We start from the raw sequence: 22,021 nt of genomic DNA, 5'->3' as shown, positions 1-22,021 counted from the left end.
ATCGGTGCAATCCTGACTTTCATGGCTTGCATAAATTTTAAAATTTTATTTCTAGAAGTATTTACTGCCAAAATATGAAGAAAAAAATTTCGATTTTTTGAAAAATTATGACCAGAATCTCCCCTTAACAAATGTTTTATTAAAAAAAACCCGCATTGAAAATTATTCCAGAATAATGGAATGGTATTGTTCATTTTTAAATCTGACAATTAGTTTGTTTATAAAAATTGCAGAACTATAAAAAATAGTGTGGTTTAAAAAATTGTTTAAACAAAAAATCACATCGAGATATTTCGGAGACGAATCTAGGGGTGGTTTTAGTTTCTCGATACGACTTTTAGTTTTCTTAAATTAATTACATTAGTTTGAAATCAATTATCTATGAAAAACTTCAATGCCGTTACATTTTCTGGTAAAAATCGAGTTTTGTCCTCAAAATAATTTTTTAAATCAAATTGTAAATACTGAAAATCTGAAATTCGTGCTGGGTTGTGCTATACAACTCAACAATTATTGTCTAATAAACTTTGCAAGCAGACCTATCTATGTTGAAAGAATTCAGTTTGTTGCCCTCAAAAAAAATTTCATTGTACAAAAATATATTTTTCAGAGAAACAATTTTTTTATCTTAACATTTAATTCATAAAAGAGATTTTCAGATATTTATTATAATATAAATATTTTTATGAATAAAAAAAGGATTTTCTCCTATTCTTGGGAGTAACATTTGTCTTCTCTCACCTACTATCAAAGTTTTGTATCCATAGGCAATTTGAATTAGATTTTTGGTAAAAGTTGTAATACTGTAATCCGAATGCTGAGATATTACGTATGTATTTACTATAATAGGAATATTGATACATATTAGAAATATTCTTGACCTATCATTTGGATTGAAAGTTATCTCTTCTCACGTACAATTCAAGTTTTATGAAAGTCGGTAGGTATTACATGAATGGTATATGCGATTTTTCAGGAAATATAGACCGATTAAAAAGCGCATTAAAAAACATTTGTTGTGTGCGACTAGAAAAATACAGCAGAGTTCTCAGATTTTTCGAATTCACATTTTAAAAGAATTTTAAATGGAAAAATTATTCGAAGGAAAAAAGAAACTAATATTTCAACGAAAATATAGACCCGAGTAAAAATTGTATAGGATAATAATTGCTTTGGACGCCTGGCACAAGCCAACACAACTTTATAATTTTCGAACAACACATTTTCAAATTTCAAAAATTATTCTGACAAAAAAGGAAACTAATATTTCACTGAAAATATGGACGAAATTGGCATTTTGAATAATTTAGGACTAAAAAAATTATTTTTAAGGAAAAATAAACTAGTATTTCATCAAAAAAGTATAGATCTGAGTATAAAGTGTGGAAGAAATAATTATTTTGAATGCCTAGCACAAGCCAGCACAACTTTAGATTTTCGAAATTAACTTTTTTTAAACCTTTTAATTTATAAAATTATTCTCAGGAAGAAGGAACCAAATATTTCACTAAAAAATATGGGCCTGACTAAAAAGTATATCAGACAATAATTGTTTCGGACGCCTAACACAACCCAGAACAACTTTTCGATAGCCGAAATTCGCATTTTGAAAAATTTTGGTTTAAAAAAATTAGTTTGAGCAAAAAAGAAACGAGTATTTCACAAAAAAATGTAGACCCGAGTAAAAAGTGTATAGGACAATAAATGTTTTAGACGCCGAAGCACAACTCAGAACAACTTTTAGATTGTTCAAATTCACATTTTTTTTTAAATTTTGGTTTAAAAAGATTTGGATGACGGGCAATTTTGCACGTCTTTGGTCGCACGGGCAACTGCGCATGCTCATCTATGCACGTCCAACACCATAGTAGCTTATCTGTGCACGTTCACAGTTTCGCAAGTGACATTTGTGCTCATTGAAACTTGGACATGCCAAGTTGTCCAAATGCTATATGTGCACGTGCATAGTTTTTAAAGCAAAATCTTTGCAAATATGGTCTTCTATGGAATTGAAAGTGTAGATATTTCTGTTTCCTAACTGTGCACGTGCTCATATATCACTTTCCCAACTCTACATGTACACATATATCCTCTGCACAACTGTGCACGAGCACAGATGTCACTTGTCCAAATGTTCACATGCACAGATTTCACTTGCCCAACTGTGCACGTGCACAGATGTCATCTGCTCAACTGTGCACGGTTATGTCTTCATGTAAGGGTGTATACAAGGGTGTTTCTTTATATTTAAGTATAATGAATTTTTAACAGTTTATCTGAATTCCTTAAATTCTTTCGATTATCTGAGGTCCTTGAATTCTCTGGATTACTTGACTTTCTTTAATTCCTTGAATTCTTTCAATTTATTAAATTAACTGAGTTTGATAAATTCACTGCATTTCTTAAAGTCTCTGAATTCCTTTAATTCTTTGAAATTCTTGAATTTTCTGAATGTCTTACATTGTCCTAATTCCTTGAATTCTCTTCATTTTTTTCAAGGGTGCACAATGCAGCACGACTTTTAGATTTTCGAATTACACATTTTTGAAACTTTTCAATTAAAAAAATCATGCTGACGAAAAAGAAAACTAATATTTGACTAAGAAAATATAAACTTGAGTAGAAGACGTATCGAACAATAACTGTTCTGGACGCCTAGCACAATTCAGGACAACGGATAACAACGGATAGATTGTCGAAATTCGAATGTTGACAAATTTGAGTAAAAAAATTATTTTCAGAAAAAAGGAAACTAACATTTTACCAAAAATATCGACCTTAGTAAAAAGTGTACGGGACAATAGTTTTTACGGATACCTAGCACAGCCCAGCACAACTTGTAGATTGTCAAAATCTGCATTTTGAAAAATGTTGGATCAAAACAACTATTTTTAGGAAAACAGAAACTAGTCTTTTTTCCAAAAAATATATAGCTGTTTATAAAGTGCAAAGGTGTGGAAAGGGAAACTAAAAAAAAATTTAGAATTAAAAGAATTATTTTAAGGCAAAAAGAAATTACTATTTCACAAAAATATAGACCTGACTAAACGGTGTATAGAACTTGCCAAACGCTGCTAGGGAGATAGAGTCAGTTGTCCAAAAACGAGAAGGGCCAAATTTCTGAAACTAAAATTTTTGGACAGCATTCACCTGTACCTAGAATATTTGGTTAAAGTAATTGTCCTTGTGATCGGTGCTCTTGGAGGTGCGAAGCTATCACTGGTTCGTAACACTAAAGCTATACCCGCGTGCAATAACTGTCCAAGAGACTTTCGAGATAGATGCAGAAAGCTGTTATTCTTGGGCCGTTCAGCTTCCTCAATATGCACGAGGGTTTCGCCGGCCTGCCTTTGTTATTGCATTATGCCCTGTGACCGCCCATCTCACGGTCACGATACATGGATATAGGAGTGATTTACCGCGGATCTACTGGAAGCCGGTTTCATTTTCAGTTGACGTTTGCTCTCATGCTAGCGGTTGTTTAACCTCTTTTTAGAATTATATATATATATATATATATATATATATATAAAATATGTCTAAAAAGTCCCGGTTTGGTTGGATATTTCCTCAGGCAAAATATTTTTCAAAAAAGTGAAGATCATTCCTAAAGTAAATTTCAACGAGAAATTCATTGGTGAGCTCTGTATTAATCTTGGTGATGATGTTTAAAGTTTTTTCAAGGTTTTTTCCAAGCAGTTTACATTTACGTTTAGCATTACACAGGAACAACGACGTGGACGTAGTAAATTCTGTTCCCTTTAGGGTGCTTGATTAACGTGAGTCTCCTTGCCTCTCACGCTTTAGTGAAGATGTTCGAAGTGAAAACCTTAAGCTTGTTGACAAAAAGCTATGCGATTGTAAAAATGAGTTAAAGCATTACGAATCATCTCCCTAGCAATCAAAGTAGCCTGTTGCAGAATCCGATTCTGCAATTCGTATAAGCTTTGCGGTTGCGTTGAGTATACTTTGCTCTTTAAATAACCCCAAAGAAAATAGTCGAGAGGCGTCAGATCAGGAGATCTAAAAGACCACTCGATTTCACCCCTTCTTCCAATCCACCTTTGAGGAAACTGAGTATCCAAATATGCTTGAACCTCCCTACCGTAAGGAGCCGCTTCTCTGTCCTGCTTGAACCAAATATTTTGAAAATTATTGCCTGTAATCTCTCTTATTCTTGGTACAATTTGGTTTCTGAGAAGCCCATCATATGCACGGGCATTGAGATTACCATTGATGAACATACTGTATTGTACACGAAAACAGGATTTCTATCAATTCTGTCAATCATAATTTCACAAAATTCAACCCGACGATCAGGATCGTCTTCATTGAGTTCTTGTATCAGATAAACTTTGTAAGGATGGAAATTAATGCTTTTTAAATTATTTCGCAATATCTCAGGAGCAACGTCACGCTCATCACTAGCTCGATGTAAACTAAGGTGTGGGTTTTCAACAAATGCTTGGGCTATGTCTATCTGCATCTCCTGAGATCTTGCAGATTTTGGCCGAACAGTTCTCTGAAGGTCCTTGATAGATCGATGATTCATAAAGCGCCTTACAGTTCTTCCAATTGTTGATTTTGAGACAGGATTTAACCCTTCTCTATTACGAAAAGTGCGATTAAAACCGAACGAACTTGATAATAAGATCAAAGTTTAGCTTGCGCCATAATAATCCTTTAGCGAAAGATAGTAAATATGTACTCGTAATACGTAAATTGAGTTTCGATTCCTAATATTCGTATGGAAAAACGATATAGGACATATGGTATCACTTTAGGTATTAACTTAGGTATCGAAAAACGGTATAGGACTGTATAACTCTTCGGGGAGGAACAAAACTCTCACCAGAACACCTGGAACTTTTAATGAAAAATTTCCTTATGATTTAAAAAAATTCAAAACGCTGTAACCAAATCAATATAGAGTTCACCAATGAATTTCTCGTTGAAATTTACTTCAGGAATTACATTGACCTCTTGGGAAACTTTGTTAATTTTAAATAACCTCTAACTGGCCTTGAACGTTACAATTGACCTATGACTTGGGTACGTACCTGAACGTAGAATTTCCCGCTCTATAGATTGCAGATGTAAAAAAGATGGTTTCCATTTAAAAAAAAAACAGAAGTTGACCTTCAAAAAGCCATGAAGGTCAACGTCAAGGTCAAAATGAAGGTTACCATTGAATTCCTCGTTGAAATTTACTTCAGGAATGACCTTCACTTTTTCGGAAAATATTTTACCTGAGGAAATATCCAACCGATTCAAGTCGATTCTTCTAGAGTTAATTCGAAGTGCCTATGACAAAGCCACCGACCACGTCCTCTGGTTGCGGATAGAGGGCCCCTGTACCAATGGCTTGTGTTGAATATAGTTACAAAAATTAATAGGAAGTCGTGGGCAATTGTCCAGGGGTAGTCCTGAAAACATAATTGTAGTAAGTGCGGTTCAAAGCGGTTCAAAATAGAATGCGCAGGGCTCCCGAAAATAGGTCGATCAACAATGCCGTACCTTTAGGTAGACGGAGCGACAAAATCACGACTTGCTAGAGTGCTGCGATGCGAGTGGGGGCCCTGAACAGTGTTACCTGGCACGACTGCATGTTCTGTGGTGCGAGGGACACCCAGAGCTTTAGCACTTTTCGCATCAACGTCTGCGAAACCATGCCGAACTTCTCTAGAAATGGGACTATGTAAGTGGAGCGCTTACTCTAGCACAGCCAACACAAGCCGCAAACAGAGAAAGAGCGGAAAAGAAGTTGGATCAGAGAAAACTAAGTTTCTCTTTGACCCATCTAGAATCTTCCCAGAGCCTCCAGTTACCGTAGGCCACCCGTCCAAACCAGAGGACTTGACGAAGACTCAGAGAACATAAATAGCTTTCAGGAGCTGTTTAATGTCCTCAGAACACCTGAGGAACAATGCTCACCCATTACTACCGAGGAGGTGAAAAAATTATTAAGAGGTATGAAGAACTATTCTGCTCCGGGACTAGATGGCATCAAAATCTTCTGATGGAAGAACTTGCCTTCAACCCATCAGCATTTGACACGTATTTTCACCTCATATTTAAAGTCGGAACAACTTATCTGACCCGAAGAATTACAGGCCAATAAATGATCTGAACACATTGTATAAGATATTCACAGTTATCCTAAATGATAGGATTGTTCGGTCAATCGGATCTGTGTGGCAAGAAATGTATGAACGACGCGGCTCAGAGAAAGGCATAGCAGAATGTCATAAGAACCTGCTCATCGATAGATGTATCCACAAAGATGCAGAATCTTACCAGCATGACCTATCGATGGCCTGGATTGATTAAAGGAAAGCTTTCGATTCAACCTCCGATAGACTCATCATCTTTCGTTTGGAAAGCTAAAAGGTTCATCCGCAAGTCGTGAGGTGCATAGAGAGATTGGCCCACTTTGGAAAACCAGGTTTACTCTCTCATCTGGAAAAAATCGTGCCACAACTAACAAGATCACCTTACAGAGAGGTGTCTTTCAGGGTGACTCTATGAGCCCACTTCTCTTTTGCCTCACATTGTTACCACTATCTCTAGTACTTCGCCATTTCCAGGGGTACTTTTGCGGCAAACCTGCAGGTCAAAAAGACAAAGTCACTCATATATTTTACATGGCTGATCTTAAGATCTATGCTAAAAACAAAGAGCAACAGCATCTAGCTCCAAGGATTGTCAAACGATACACTTAGGAGATAGGAATGGTATTTGGGTTGGACAAATGCACCAAGGTTTATTTGAAGCGAGAAATACTTAATAGCTTCCCTGAAGACCCTAAGCTCGTCTATGGAAGCGCTATAAGACACCTTTGCACTGGAGAGACTTATACCTGAGCGTGCCACAGAGGTGCATTCAGGCTGTACCATCTATTAAGGATACTTTTCGAAGCAGATACAAACGTCTCATCCGGTAGATTTGGTCTTTTCAACTGTCGGCGAGGGATAATGTATCTGTAACGAACATGCTTGCCGACTCTGCATCTTACGCCGTCAAGGTGGTCGCGGAATATTGAGTCTTGAATGTGTCCAAAATATGATTATTCTAAGTGCAGCACATAGAGTTGCAAATGGAAGAGATCCTCTTCTTAAAATGGGCAGGAAGCACGAAGAAGTGGGCAAAGAAGCGTTTATGTACAAAGCAGCAAAGAAGGCTGATGAAACACTCGGACTTAACTTCAGTCTTAGGGGTGAGAAAAATGCATAAAATCTTATTTAGGAATATAAAGAAAACATATATTATTTTATTTCATTTTATTTTGATTAGATATTCTTGGAAATGATATTGTGGTCTCAGAATAAATTCACTACACACTGTACCGTAAATCATTCGAAATTTTTGTAAATTCGGCTGATCATAATGTTCACACGAATGTCTCGTTAACAATTAGACTACACACATTTTTGTCAAAAAATTATATTTTTTAAATCTGTCCCTAAAGAAAAATTTTTAAAAACAATTTTTCCCCCTTCCAGCCGTTTTGTATAATTATTCATTTTAATTTATATTTGTTCGATTTATTTATTTTTAAAACATTCAATTTAGTATAAATACAATTAAAAATGTCTTAAAGTAACGTGCAGTAACGTAAGTTACTTTGAATTGCTGGTACTTAAAAATTATAGCACGTTAACGATTCAATTTTAATTTCAATTCACCACTAAAACATAATATAGAAGCTGGTGGTTGAGAGCCATAAAGCCCCGTCCAGCTTAAGATCAAGTTCAGTCCGAAATTATAGAAAAAGGTTGCCGAGGGGCCAATTATGATGTGGTACCTTAAGGTCGCCTTAAGCCGATTTCAAGACAAAATCTATGAAAGAAGATGCTTTTACCTAGGATGATGACTTCGATAAATTGTCATCATCTTGAATGTGCTTCAGTCAAGTTGCTTCTACTCATCGACGTTCCATTTTACGGCACCAAACGTATAGAGCAGTATAAAAACGGCCAGCACGTTGGTCACCTGGATCTGATTACTTACCCGATAATTCGGAAGCCCAAATTTTTCCAGGAATTTGGTGATACCCCTTTTCAAGAGCTGTTTTTAACACACGCAAATTATTGGTTTCCGCTTGCGATATTCCAATGTATGCATATGTTTCTCCATTGCGCAGATGTTGAATGCTATTTCCACCTATGAGTTAAAGATACTGATATTCACGCGATGATGTATTTTCTGCTTTAGAGTTCCTATTTACCGTTGTCGCAATGATTTTAAGGTCTTCGTTTGAAGCGGCAATGAGTCCAATCTGGTCCATATATAAAAGTTGTTTAACCTTAAATTCTGTTCTGTTCGTCGAGCCACATAGGTATTCAGAGTTCTTGCCTCGGAGCACAATAGATAGAGGCAAGAGCAAGATGCAGAAAATTATCGTACGTAAAGAGTATCCTTGGAAGACCCGCCTCGTTTATGTGACATAGCTAATGGTTCGTGTTATCGAACGTCTTTCGGTAGTAAATAAAAGCAATGAACAGATTGCGCCGACACTGGATAGAATCCTGGGTAATACACCTGAATTTTAACACGTTCTCTCTGCAACCAGCCAGTACTCTCTTGCATCCGCTTTGTTCAACTATTGCACTTCACACTGGCTCGATAAATCTTAATATTCTCTCTTTGAGGAAGAAAGTGAATAGCTTGTAGTTGCTGTTTAAACAAGCTACAGTAGTTCTTTGGAGATGACAACTATCCGGTCTTAGGGATCAGTACCGTGCGTCCTCCTACTAACTACTGCAGGATGGTTCCTTCTTCGTTTACGAAAGTAGTTAATGTACGAGCTAGACGTTGGTGCGTAGAAGTGAACTTCTTCCATCAAAATATGCTGATTTTATCTGTTCCTGGAAAGTTTTGAGGTAGTGCCTTAAATTTTGGATTGAACTTTTTATTTGATGTTATGTAGCTCATCGTGCACTAAACATTTAATGCATGAAGGTTTCCTGCTTTAATTTTAAACCAAAGCTGTGAAATACGTTCGCGAGTTTTACTCAATCAGGCGTATGTAAGTATCATTAATTTGATTGTTATTAAGCAGGAAGACCGCCTTTTCGTAAACTACACAGTGCAGAGTCCAGAGATCAACATCTTCAGGAAGCAAATCAGGGAGAGCAGTATTAGATTCAGCTAATTTGTACATCTTGAGAAAGACTTTTTGGGGATTTTTGACTTCTTAGTTCTCATGTTGGCATTATCGGCTATCTCCAAAGGTGGTCTTGCTGGAACGAGTGATATGTTCGCTGCAAAATGTTGCTCTTGTTCTTGATAAAGAAAATGATATCTCCCTTTGGGTAAAAACGATACCTGTTCTCTTAAATACTAAGGCTTTTTATGAGCATATTCCATGTGCATATTGAGCCAATTCAATTCAATTCACAGTTTGTAGTAGTGCAACACTACATTTTCTTGAAATACCGCACATACAAATTATACGTGGGAAAAATCAAAATCTGGACTTCTTTTGACTTATGGGCAGCTTTAACGATATGGTGCCACTGTGCGCCAGTGTTACAGCCTGGTCTCCTTGTCGACAGCTTAAAACTACATTCTCTTTGTTCTCCGATGTGACCATTTTTTAAAATGCGTGGAGAGAATATTTAGATATATGAAGGCGGATGTAAGAATCACTCTCAAATAATATTAATTAAATATGGCATAACATGTGTTTAGTCAGAAATTATACACGGGAGCCCAATGTGGCGCACGAGATTTGGTAAACTTAAATTGCTGTACAGTTATAGAAATAGATAGTTAAATAATAATAACACAAACCCACAAAAAAAGTATCACCAGATAGGTGTATTCATATGTATTTTCCGTAGCTGAATTCGAATCCGAAATTAGATTGGGGAGTTTCCCAGTTACTTTTCGAGAAAAATACAAAAAACATGGTTCCTCATGTTTTTTTATGGCGTTAAGCGCTCAAGATCAGTGAATAAAACGAATTACAACAGATTTTGTTACAAAAGCGATGTCAACATAGAAATCACGGTTCAGATCATGGTCTGTCATATTTTCGCCTATACCATTGACTCATATAGCGCGCTTCTCAAAACGATCAAACGCTAAGCGCCCAAGATTTTAACTTGACTAAATAATCACTTCTTTAAAGGCAGAAATAGTACCCAAAGTAACATTAGTAACTATTGCGCATATACCGATAATAACATCTACCCTTCGCAAGAGGGTTGAACGTTAAGCGCTCAAGATTAGCGAATAAAACCAACCCTAGTAACTTTAGCGACAAAAGCGATGTCACTATAAGAATCACGCATCAGAAAGTAGTCAGTAATATGTTAAGCCAAACCAATGAGTTATATTGCGCGCTTCTCGAAACGATTAAACGCTAAGCGCCCAAGATTTGAACTTGACTAAGTAATTACTTTTTTAAAGACAGAAATGGTATGCAAAGTAACATTAGTAACTAGTGCGCACATCGATAATAACAGTGTACCTTTCGCCAGAGGGCTGAACGCTAAGCGCCCATGATCAGCGAAAAGTCAGTTACATGTTTAGCCAAACCAACGGCAATGTGAGTCAACACCGTTGACTCACAATGCAATGCATAAAAACTGTCATAAAAATGCATAAAAATGCATAAAAATTGTCGCAATGCATAAAAAACCATATCCCCTGAAACTTCAAGGAGCTGATTCGTTTAATTCAAATATGTATATATATATATGTATATGTAAATACATTTGAAATAAATAAAAATATATATTCATAAAGTCGTTTGGTGGTCAAAGCAAATATTTTCAACATAATCTAAAATGGTAAAAAAAGTAGTCATTGGTAACACAGCCACACAAAAAAAAGTATGCGGATATGGTGACAAGACACACGTATTCCTATGGATTTTGGGCCGCTGAATTCTAATTCAGTATCAAAAATCACTCATCACGTCATGGTTGAGCCATAACCTCAAAAAATGACGAAAAATCATGCACTGAGGCAAATAAATTTCCAAATAATGCCAGTGATGCAAATTTTCACTTCAAAAAGATGTCGATTACTGTGAAGGATCAACATTATTCGCCTGTTTCTGTAATCAGGGCACCTCCACGTGGTGACGGTGGGCAACGGATCCACATTGGCTGAGTCCCTGGGTAAACGGCGTCCATGCCCTCATGGCAGACACAGGTAAAAAGTGTATTACGATGCAGGGAAAAACCCCAGTATCGGCGTCTGAACAGGGTGGGAAAGCGGGCTCTCCGACGTCGTCATCATGCAACCGTAGCTCTTCATCAACGGATTACTTGGTTGGTGTAGAGTCTCATGCTACAAGGAAAAAATCACGAGCATTTCTCAATTGCCTGTCTGCAAGAATAGCTCAGATTTATTCTGTTACATTTGCAGTAAATATGAAGTGAGCAGTTTGCGAAAATCAATCGTCGAGGAAGTGAAAAGTCTTTACGAAAAGTGTTTTGAACGTAAATTGCTGCACCAAGAAACAAAATTGGTTCCTCACGTCATTTGCAATTCCTGCAGACTTATGTTGTATCATCTAAAAAATTCAAGCAACGAAAAGTACCGCAAGTACTCTACAACAATCACATGGAAAAAAACCCGTTATTGCGAAGGACTGCTATTTTTGCATGAATCCCGTGAAAGGGATCAACGCCAAAAATAAAAATAACATTTCGTACATTAATGTGTGCACAGTCACAAGAGCAATTGAAATCAATAAAAATGCACGTTAGACTGATTTAAGCGCTTTAGAAGATGATAGAATGGAAGTTGAAAGTCAACGTCATGGAGACGTTAGTGAAACCAGTGATCGAACAGAAAATAGTTCTCATGATTCCGATGAAAATGACGAAAAAGATGACGAATATGGCGTGCATAAAATAAAATTAAAGGTTCTAATATGAGTGTCGCAACTAGAACTGAATGATTTTATTAGAGATCTTGGATTACCGAAAAACGGCGCTGAATTTACCGCTTCATTTCTAAAAAGAATAAATCTTCTAGAGCCAAAGACAAAAGTTTCATTCTATCGCGACAGGGACAAAGAATTCAGAAAGTTTTTCGTTAAAGACGAACAGACGTCTTTAGTGTAATGCACTGACGTTAACGGACTAATGAACAACTTGAAGAAAAATGTGTACAGAGACGAAGAATGGCGACTTTTCATTGATTCATCAAAACTCAGCATTAAGGCTGTTTTACTGCATAACACGAATACTTACGCTCCTATGCCTATAGCTCACTCAACGGTCATCAAAGAAGAATATAACAATGTTAAAGTGCTTCTTGAAATAGTTAATCACACGAACCACAAATGACAAATATGTGTTGATCTCAAAATCATAACAATGATATTAGGCCAACAATCGGGTTTCACGAGAGAGCCATGCTTTATATGCTTGTGGAATAGCAGAGATCGAGCCAATCAATACAGCAAAAAACATTGGCCTTTAAGAGATTCATTCAAACCTGGTTCTCATAATATCATCAACCAAAGCCTCGTTGATCCAGAAAAAATTTTACTACCACCCCTCCACATAAAGCTTGGGCTCATGAAGCAATTTGTCAAGGCGTTAGACAAAGATGGATAATGCTATAAGTATATATCTCTTAAATTCCCTAATGTTTCAGACGCTAAATTGAAAGAAGGAGTCTTTGATGAACCACAGATTCGAATATTGACAAGAGATACTAATTTTGTGAGCAACGTGACGAAAACTGAAATGGAAGCTTGGAAAAGTTTTAAAGCAGTAAACGCAAATTTCCTCGGTAACAAAAAAATTCCAGACTACAAGAATATTATTGCGAAAATGATAAGAAACTACAAAAAGTTAGGTTGCTTAATGAATTTAAAACTTCACTTTCTAGATTCCCATCTGGATAAGTTTCCAGAAAATTTTGGTCATTTCAGCGAAGAACAAGGGGAACGTTTAATTGATACAAACATTGTCAGGTTAATTGAAATGGGGTCAATTCGACTTGTAGTTCGAAGTTTCTCAAAATGAGTGATGTGCGTCTAAATTTTTAACCACCTGTAGTACAATGAAATGAATTTTATTGTGTTACAATGGGAACACTTAAGTTAAGTTGTTTTGCGTTAAGCAAAATTTCATTGGGTTCTGTTAAGTTAGATTCATTTGTAGGTTAAGATCGAGTTAACCTATTAAATATAGCACACATTTAAGACTGAGGACCGTACGCTTACATAGCTACATGTGTTGAATTTCATACGGCTAGGTTAGGTTAGGTCAGGTTTTGTTAGGTTAGGATAGGTTAAACCTCTATGTAGGTTAAGCCGAAGCTGAATGAAACGGTACCGCAAACACAACGGCACAACACAGTGTGTTACGTGAAGTTAAGTTAGGTTAGGTTAGGTCAGGTTTTTTTAGGTTAGGATAGGTTTGACCTCTTTGCAGGTTAAGCCCAAGCTGATTCAAACGGTACCGCAAATACAACGGGACAACACAATCAGCTTAATTGTGTTTCGTGAGGTTAGGTTAGGTTAGGCTAGGTTAGATTTATTTCTAGGTTAGGCTAGAGTTGACCCATTCGATGTAGCACACATTTGCTACTGGGAAAATATGCTTCCAGAGCTTTACGTGTAGTTCAATAAATTTCTGTTAATTCAGGTTAGGTGAGGTCAGGTTCTGTTGGGTAAAGTTATGTTAAATAAGTTGATATCAGGCAAGGGTTGATCCTTCATAGTTGTCGACATGTTTTTGAAGTAGTGAAAATTTGCATCACTGGCATTATTTTGCAATTTGATTGCCTTAGAGCATGATTTTTCGTCATTTTTTGAGGTTATGGCTCAACCATGACGTGATGGGTGATTTTTGATACCGAATTTGAATTCAATACCCCAAAATTCATAGGAATACGTGTATCTTGTTACCAAGTCCGCACACTTTTTTTTGTGTGGCTGTGTAATCCTACCAGATTACACAAGGGTAACACTGTAATGTTGTACTCTGCATATAGGGCTTAAAGCTCCTGTTCGCAGCTAGTAGCTTATATTCATCCTTTCCCTACCACTTAGTCTCATAAATGGCGTGGCGCGGATGCACAACAAATCGGCCTACGGTTTTAAATGGAACACAAATCATCAGAAAAATGGTTAAAGCACGTGCATAATTTGCTGCACAAAAAATTAGTGGTGTCTGCGAAGTGTTGGCCACGATGACAACTGCCTTGAAAATAGGATGTGTAGAATGATTCGCCCGGCCCAGCCCTTCGTAGTAACGAAGCCAGCGAAGGCGCGCTGTCCTGTAGGGGAGTGCTAGGATGTGAGGATGATGCCGTAGTGTGTCCGATGACGAGTTGACATTGTCCTCATTAAAGTCGGAAAGCTCTCGTACTTAGGCCTGGGGAGGTATTAAAGTTATCACCCCTAGGACGGCGGGCTCACCTGCGATCGGGACAGGATTCCTAGCGTGCGGGGTCATATGTTTTTTATGGATAACTTTCAACCTTCAATAAGCTTTGCTGGTACATCCAGCAATCGATACACTCACAAATGCACCGGAAATCCAGATAACTTTTGTTACATTTGTCCAGAATACATTGGGAAAAGAGAAAGAAAAATAAATCGAAATGGAGATTTATACAGAACATGCCTTGAAATTGAAATTTCACATCAACATAAAAATTGGGTTCCTCGTGTAATCTGTAGCACGTGCAACAACATGATCAGTCGTTAGGAAACCAATAAGGATAAGCGCAAACTAAAGCTTACAACACCGTCAATATGGGAAGAACCATGCAATGAAAACCATTGCTTTTATTGTTTAACCACAGTAGACGGTGTGAACAAAATTTTTAAAAAATCAAGTAGCTTTTCCTACTGTTACAAGGGTGTGGCTTCCAAAAAAGACGATTGTAGAAGGCCTAGAAAATAACGAGTCATGAGCCAGCCTTACTACAGGATTTATAGCACTGCAAGTCGATGTAATTTAAAAAAAAATAGGAATCCTGGTCATGATAGAAAAAATGAAACGTGTGAGGGCATATCAGATGAGATGGCTTCAAGCGACTCCGATGAGTCTGAAGACGAGTATTCTTCCGATAGCGAAGAGGAATTCAGCCCTTTGGGTGAAGAGAGACCTACGAAAAAATTTGATAAAAAAGTCTTAATAATCCATTTAGAAAAGCTGGTCTATCGAAGGAACAAGCTGAATTTATTGCTTCGGAGTTAAAGAGTAGGAATATGTTAAAGAAGGGCAATAAAGTAACTGTGTATCGAAATCGAGAGAAAAACTTTTGTAAATATTTTGAAAAAGATACAAATCTAGTTTACTGAAAAAATGTGAAAGGACTTATCGATGAGCTTAAACCAAACATATATCAACCTGAGAAATGGAGGTTGTTTATTGATTCATCAAAGCGCAGCCTAAAGGCAGTCCTTCTTCACAATAAAAACAAATACGCTCCTGCACCATTAGCACATTTAACTGTGCTAAAAGAAGAGTATTCAAACATTGAAATGGTTTTGAAAAAAATTAAGTATGAAGAACATCAGTGGCGATTATGTGGAGACTTCAAAATTCTCTCAATGATACTTGGACAACCATCTGGATTCATCAAGTATCCATGTTACCTGTGTATGTTTGATAGCAGGGATGGAAAAAATTACTTTACAAAAAAAACTTGGTCATCAAGAACATCTTTTGAACCTGGAAAGCTGAATATTGTGAATGAACCACTCGTCAATCCATCCATAATTTTAATAGCTCCTATTTATATCAAGCTTGGTTTAATGAAACAATTCGTTAAAGCTTTAAACAAGGAAGGGCAATGCTTCGAATATTTGGGCCAAGTTCTTAGTCACAAAAGTGATGCTAAAATAAATGAAGAAATCTTCGATGGTCCTGAAATCCGCAGTTTATTTAGAGGTGCGAAATTTGTCGAAACTATGAATGATACCGAGAAAGCGACACGATTAAGTTTCAGAATGTGTCAACCAAATTTTTAGGTACTACAAAGGATGCGAAATACGACAATTTGGTAGCAGCAATGGTACGAGATTCTCAGAAATTAGGCTGCCTAATGAACTTGAAACTCCATTTATTTGATTCGCATATCGATCGTAGAGAAGCGTGTGCATAAAAGGAAACCGATTTAAAACCCTACATTTTAACAATTTTTAATTATAAACCATAAAAAAACATGTTTTTTTTATTTTTCCCGAAAAGTAACTGGACATGTAGAAATCTTTGGAACAAAGCTTACAGAACCCATCCATTGAGGATGACGATTCTTCAGTTTGATATAGTATTTATTTTTGGTTTGCATATTCATATGTCCATACGCATATCACGGGCAGTCACGGGGCGGGGAGGGGGTTTTTAGCGAAACACCTCTCACGTAATTTATGGACGACCCCCCATCTATAGTTATCCTAGCTAACGGGTAGCATATCTCGGATGTTATATATAGAAAACAATCTTGGATATAAGTAGTCCATTCGGTTTAATACGGATATTGTCGGAATGTAATGTATTCGAAATTCCGACCTAAATTTGAATGAGTCTCAGTTTAGATTGCTTACATATGCGCAGTATATATTATAACTCCTAGTATCTACACAGAAGGTACCTACCATACCTAAACATGGGCAGTGGGAACTCAATGTACTTACACTTGCGCATTAGATACCCAAGATACCTAGACCTGCGCAGTAGATATCCAAAATACTTTCATATCTGGAGTAGATGCCCAATTTACTCATATTTAGTCATTATTTGCACAAGGTACTTGGACATACGCATCGGGTAATCAAGCTACTTAGACCTGCGCTGTAAGTACCCAAAATACCTACGACTGCGCTCTAACTAACCAAGTATTTAGGATGCAGATTGAGAACGTTTAGAACGTACTGCGCTTGTCTCATTACCTTGATTACCTGCTGCGTCCGTTTAAGTACCACAGATACCTTCTGCACAGATCACAGTATATTGGAAATCTACTTTCCAGATCTAAGATCTTTTGGTAATCATTGCGCCTAAAAACCAAAAAACGTAGTGCGTGATCTGCAAAGTCAATTTTACTAATCTCAACTAAATATCATTCAAAATTAATTGACAAATCCAAGTAGATTAAAGATACATATGCCCAAATTGAAACAGATTGAAGTAAAAACTAAGTAGTCGTGATTCGAAAAGTTTGATTTCGAAAATTTGAATTAAAACTAGTTTAAAATAAACTCGAAAATCCGATTAAATTACAATTGATAGTGTCCACGTTAAACCAAACTAACATGGGATCTTAGTTTGATATTTGAAAAGTTCGGTTTGGAAATTCGAATCGAAACTAGTTTAAAATGACTTTGAAAATCCGATCAGATTGCACTTGAAACTGACGAAATTGATACGGATTGACATAGAAAATTTGTTTAAATTTAAAATGTTAAGCTTTGAAATCCGAACTAAGAGCAATTCGAAATCAACACTGAAATCATACTAGGTTATAATTAAATCGTGTTCAAATTGAACCGGATTGAAGTAGAAACTTATTGAGCAATTTTGAAAATTGAATTTTTAAATCTGAACTCAAACTAATTAGATATTAATTTGTAAATACCATGAGATTAAAGTTGTTTGTTTATACATTGAACCGCATTGATGTAGGAACTTAGTGCATAGTCTCAAAAGTTCAATTTGTAGTTCAAAATTGACACTGTTTTAAAATGAACCGGGAAATGCGAAGCGATGAAAGTTATGAACAACCCGAACTGAAACTGGTTAGAAAGAAACTCGGGAATTCAAAAAGATAACAGTTAAGTGATGTTCAGAGCGAGTTGCGTTTTTTTAATTCGGCTGTTGAATTGACGCCTACTGAACTGAACTAATTCTAATATAATATCAAGTCGATCAAAATGTTCCTTTTATTCAGCGACAATCATACTCATTGGATGAAATATGGATAACTTTAGATTCATCAATTTCCGATTGATGTGTATGATATAAATTAGAGATTTCAAGTATACAAATAATGTATAAGAATAAAATTAAGGAAATTTAAAAATTGTCATAATTGTTTAAGAATGGGCAAGACATTTTCAGAAATCACTCGTAGCAAACTTTTCTAGTACATTGCTCATAAGGACGATCTAATGAAATCCTGAAAGTTTAGGGTTTGCAAATAACTTGCAAGCTACTCACTTAAAGGAGCTGTAGATAGTTATTTGAAACCTAGTAGCGAAGTGGGGTCGGTTAGGGATGTCCACAAGGCATAAAAATTTTTCACTATGAGTATAATGCCGGTATGTCCATGACCTAAATTTGCAGAAAATTAGAGATGTATAGCGGAATGCGACAAAGCGGCATTTCGTGCTAGAGCGAGAACTCACACCTCTCACCACCCCTCTAAGCTGCTTCATATACCAGGATGCGACAAGTCGATGATCCCGAAAAGAAACTATTGCAACTTACCGTAGCAGCGTATGCTACTCTTGCAAATGTATGGGAAATATTCAAGCGACCAATGGTAAATCTTCATACTTGTATCGGATATTAGAAAATATGGAAAAAGAGACATACTATCGTAGGGGAAACTTACAATTATTTCTTACTGTGTAAGTAACTTACTGCAGTAGATAGAAAATACGTATCGGAGAAACATTATACTAAGTGTATTTATATTATTATATGCTTAGTATGTATTGCACCAGATACGTATTTTCTATATTCCACCATGAGTTGTGTAGTTTCTTTTAGGAACCATTGAAGTGAGAAAGGAGAACCGTATACAATATGGTGTCGTCCACTGACAAATAATAATTTCACATTGATAGTTTTTCTTCTTAACAGCACCCCCCCTTTCGTATGGTAAGATGAACGACTTTCAGCTACACTGCTTGGAAAAACGACATGAGCAGGTGTATCAATTCGTTGGTTCATTTTGCACGACGGTCCCATATGTTAATAATTCGGTAATCGGTGACGTTTGACGAGGAAATGGTTGTGCAACCTAAAATCGAAGCTGGTTAATATTTATAACACACGCATAACATTTGAAATTTCTCATAGCATTTAAATAAGGAAAAATTAGTGACTCTTTTGAATTAAGATTTCTTACTAAAATATAATGAAAATTGAACAATTTCGTAGAAAGAAGCAGCTTTTCACTCTTGTAACCATTCTGTATAATCAATTTAGTAAGGTGCGCAATATTCAGTAATATGATTAGACATCGTTCCTCCAAGTCCAAAGCAGCTTCAGTCAGGCGATTTCCAAATAATCATGATCCATTTGAGTTTAAGAATAGCAACATTCATAGTAATGCACTCCTTTTGAAAATCGGAGGATTATAATAAACGCAACCCGATGTCTTCTGCAAAGTTTCGAAGCGGTTTGTTTCTCATGAATCTATAAGAGACTGATTTAAGTGATCTGAAGGTACTGTCTTCGAATCTGATGCAGGTCCGTTTGTTACAGCCAATTCGGAACAATCTTTCCATCAAAGGTGATGTTACCACAATCTTGCAGGTGATAATCCACGTAACGGACTGTCTGCGGGAATGTCCAACAGGGTTTATGTAAACCAAATTTAAATGAAAGTCAGAGCACTGTATATTTTTTTTCTTTATTTCGATTTATGACTACAAAAATAGTGTGGAAAATAAGTATAAGCAAAATCCCTCGAGCCTTACTTCAATGATTTTTTAAAATGAATGTAAGAAGTTTGAATTTTTTACTTACAAATGCCAAGTATGGTATTTAGTAATTTATTTTAATAATAAGGATGCGTTGTTGACACTTTGTACTTTAACCAGGTTTTATAAAAATCCGATTATACAGATTTCATGACCTGTTTAATAAAAATTCCAAGACCTTCTACCATTTTTTGACAAATATGAGGCAAATGAAAGAAAAACATCATAAGCATGGCTTACTGGTTCAGAGAATGAATTAGGAAATGTGGAGAACACAGAACCATCAGTAATTGTAAATAAAACTGTTTGGCTTGGAGTAAAGAATCATCCGACATAAGTTGAAAAGTTGTATGCATACTTCTATAAGTTTCTAGGAAAAGTGACATAAAAATATTGAAAATAACATACCACCACCAGAATTGTAGCGAATATGTAGCACTAGTTGTTTAAAATATTATAGGCGGCTTAAATAGTTTCAAGTTGTAGCTGATACTTGTTTTTGTATATTTCTAAAACAATAATACTTTGGCTATAATTCCAAATTTTGAAGGAGTTATTATGATTTGAATTATTCTAACAAACCTACATTTCACACTGTTTTTTTTCATGGCAAATATCCTCCTTATTCATGTGAATTATTAAAATCAGTATAATAACATAACCATCGACAACTGTTAAACTTATTAAGCTTCTTGTTTATTTGTTCATAACGACACTTTCTTTAAAAATAGCTCTATGTCTACTGATAACATATATTTTTTACACTACGTTTGAAGTAATTAATAGAATTCAAGAAAAAAAATATTCACCGATATGACCTTTCATTTAATGTTGGTTTAGTGGTACCATGCCATACCAGGAATATTATGGCAAATCGCTTCGGACAAAGGTCGTTTGTATCTCGGATACATTATTACTTATATCGTTATTTTATATAAGAGGGTTTCCTTAGATCCATTCTGATTTATTAGATATTCGATTAAGTAGAACTATTCATTAAAACGGATATTAATTATTTTTGCTCTAATCTTCTACTACCAGAATTTCAGCTTTGAGAAAATACTACAATTTGAAACCGTTTATATACAATATATCTAATACAATAAAAATGAAAATTCCTTAATTATAAGGAACGAAATTGAAGGCCTATTTTGAATTTACTATTATGCTATTGCAGTTAAATGATTTTAATTGAATCTTTTTTTGTAGGGATCTTATTATAAAATTGATTTTTATTATGGAACAAAGAAGTATACATCTTGATAAAAATCGGATAAGGGTTGACCACCAAAGGTAGGTCTGATTTTGCAGGCTAGTTCTATTAAAAAAGACATATTGATTAAATAGCAGCTCAATTTTTTATAAACCCAAGCATAATGTTGTGCAGGAAAATGCTGAAGTTGATATATTTAATGAAATAATTTCTGGTTTTACGATATGGTGTACAAAAAGTCCCGGGACAGCCAAATAAATCCTCAGGTATTGGTGACCTTAGTTTTGACCTTGACCATGACCTTCGTGGTTATTTCAAGTTCACCGTAATTTTTAAAATAGAATGGCCCATTTTTGACATTGGTAATCGAAGAAGTGGAAATTTTTAAGTTGAAAAGTGTAGTCAGGTCATAGGTAAGGTGTGACTTTGATGGAAGTATCAATGTCATTCGAACTTCCATATGGTCTGAACATTTTTTCGCAAGCTAGCTTGTGAAAATCATCCTCTTACCCTACTTACTTACTTAAGCAATGTGCATTAAATAGTGACCATCAAATGACCTTGACCAGACCTGAAGTTTAAATGATCTTAAGATGACCTCTAGAGCACTCCTAACCTGGACATGAATACGTTTTTAAACGTTGAATTTCCCGCTCTTTTTATTGGCGATATCACAAAGGATCGTTAACATTAAAAAGACAAAGGTAACCTTAGGATGACCTTAATGGTCATGGTCAAAGTCACTCGACAGTCAATATGCTCATTATTCAAGTAAGCAATTAAGTAAGTGAGGAAAGAGGAGATTTTCTACAAGCTAACTTGCGAAAAATATTTATACCTTATTGCAGTTTGAATGACCTTTATTAAGTAAGTGAGGAGGGTAAAATGATGATTTTCACAAGCTAGTTTGGGAAAAAATGTTCAGACTATATTGAAGTTTGAATGGCCTTGATACGTCTATCAAGGCCATACCTTACCTATGACCTGACTACACTTTTTAAAGTAAAATTGTCCTCTCTTTCGATTCCCAATGTCAAAAATTGGACATTACTTAAATAATAACCTCAACCTTCTCCAAAAAATTGTACCTAAGGATTCATTTGGCTGTCCCGGAACTTTTTGGACATCCTGTATATTTTAAGCTTAAGGGCTTAACTAAATAACTA

The 22,021-nt window shown here is 35.9% G+C and overlaps 1 protein-coding gene across 17 annotated transcripts in view; it reads left to right on the top strand.

Moving 5' to 3' along the window:
* The window catches only part of LOC117170335 (furin-like protease 1), a 1,188,597-nt gene that overhangs the window by 808,819 nt on the left and 357,757 nt on the right, over positions 1-22,021 (top strand). The window lies entirely within an intron of this gene.

Source organism: Belonocnema kinseyi, chromosome 3 (genome assembly GCF_010883055.1).
Source record: "Belonocnema kinseyi isolate 2016_QV_RU_SX_M_011 chromosome 3, B_treatae_v1, whole genome shotgun sequence".
NCBI lineage: Eukaryota > Metazoa > Arthropoda > Insecta > Hymenoptera > Cynipidae > Belonocnema > Belonocnema kinseyi.
Note: the sequence above shows the minus strand (reverse complement) of the source record. Positions and strands in the feature narration are given on the sequence as shown.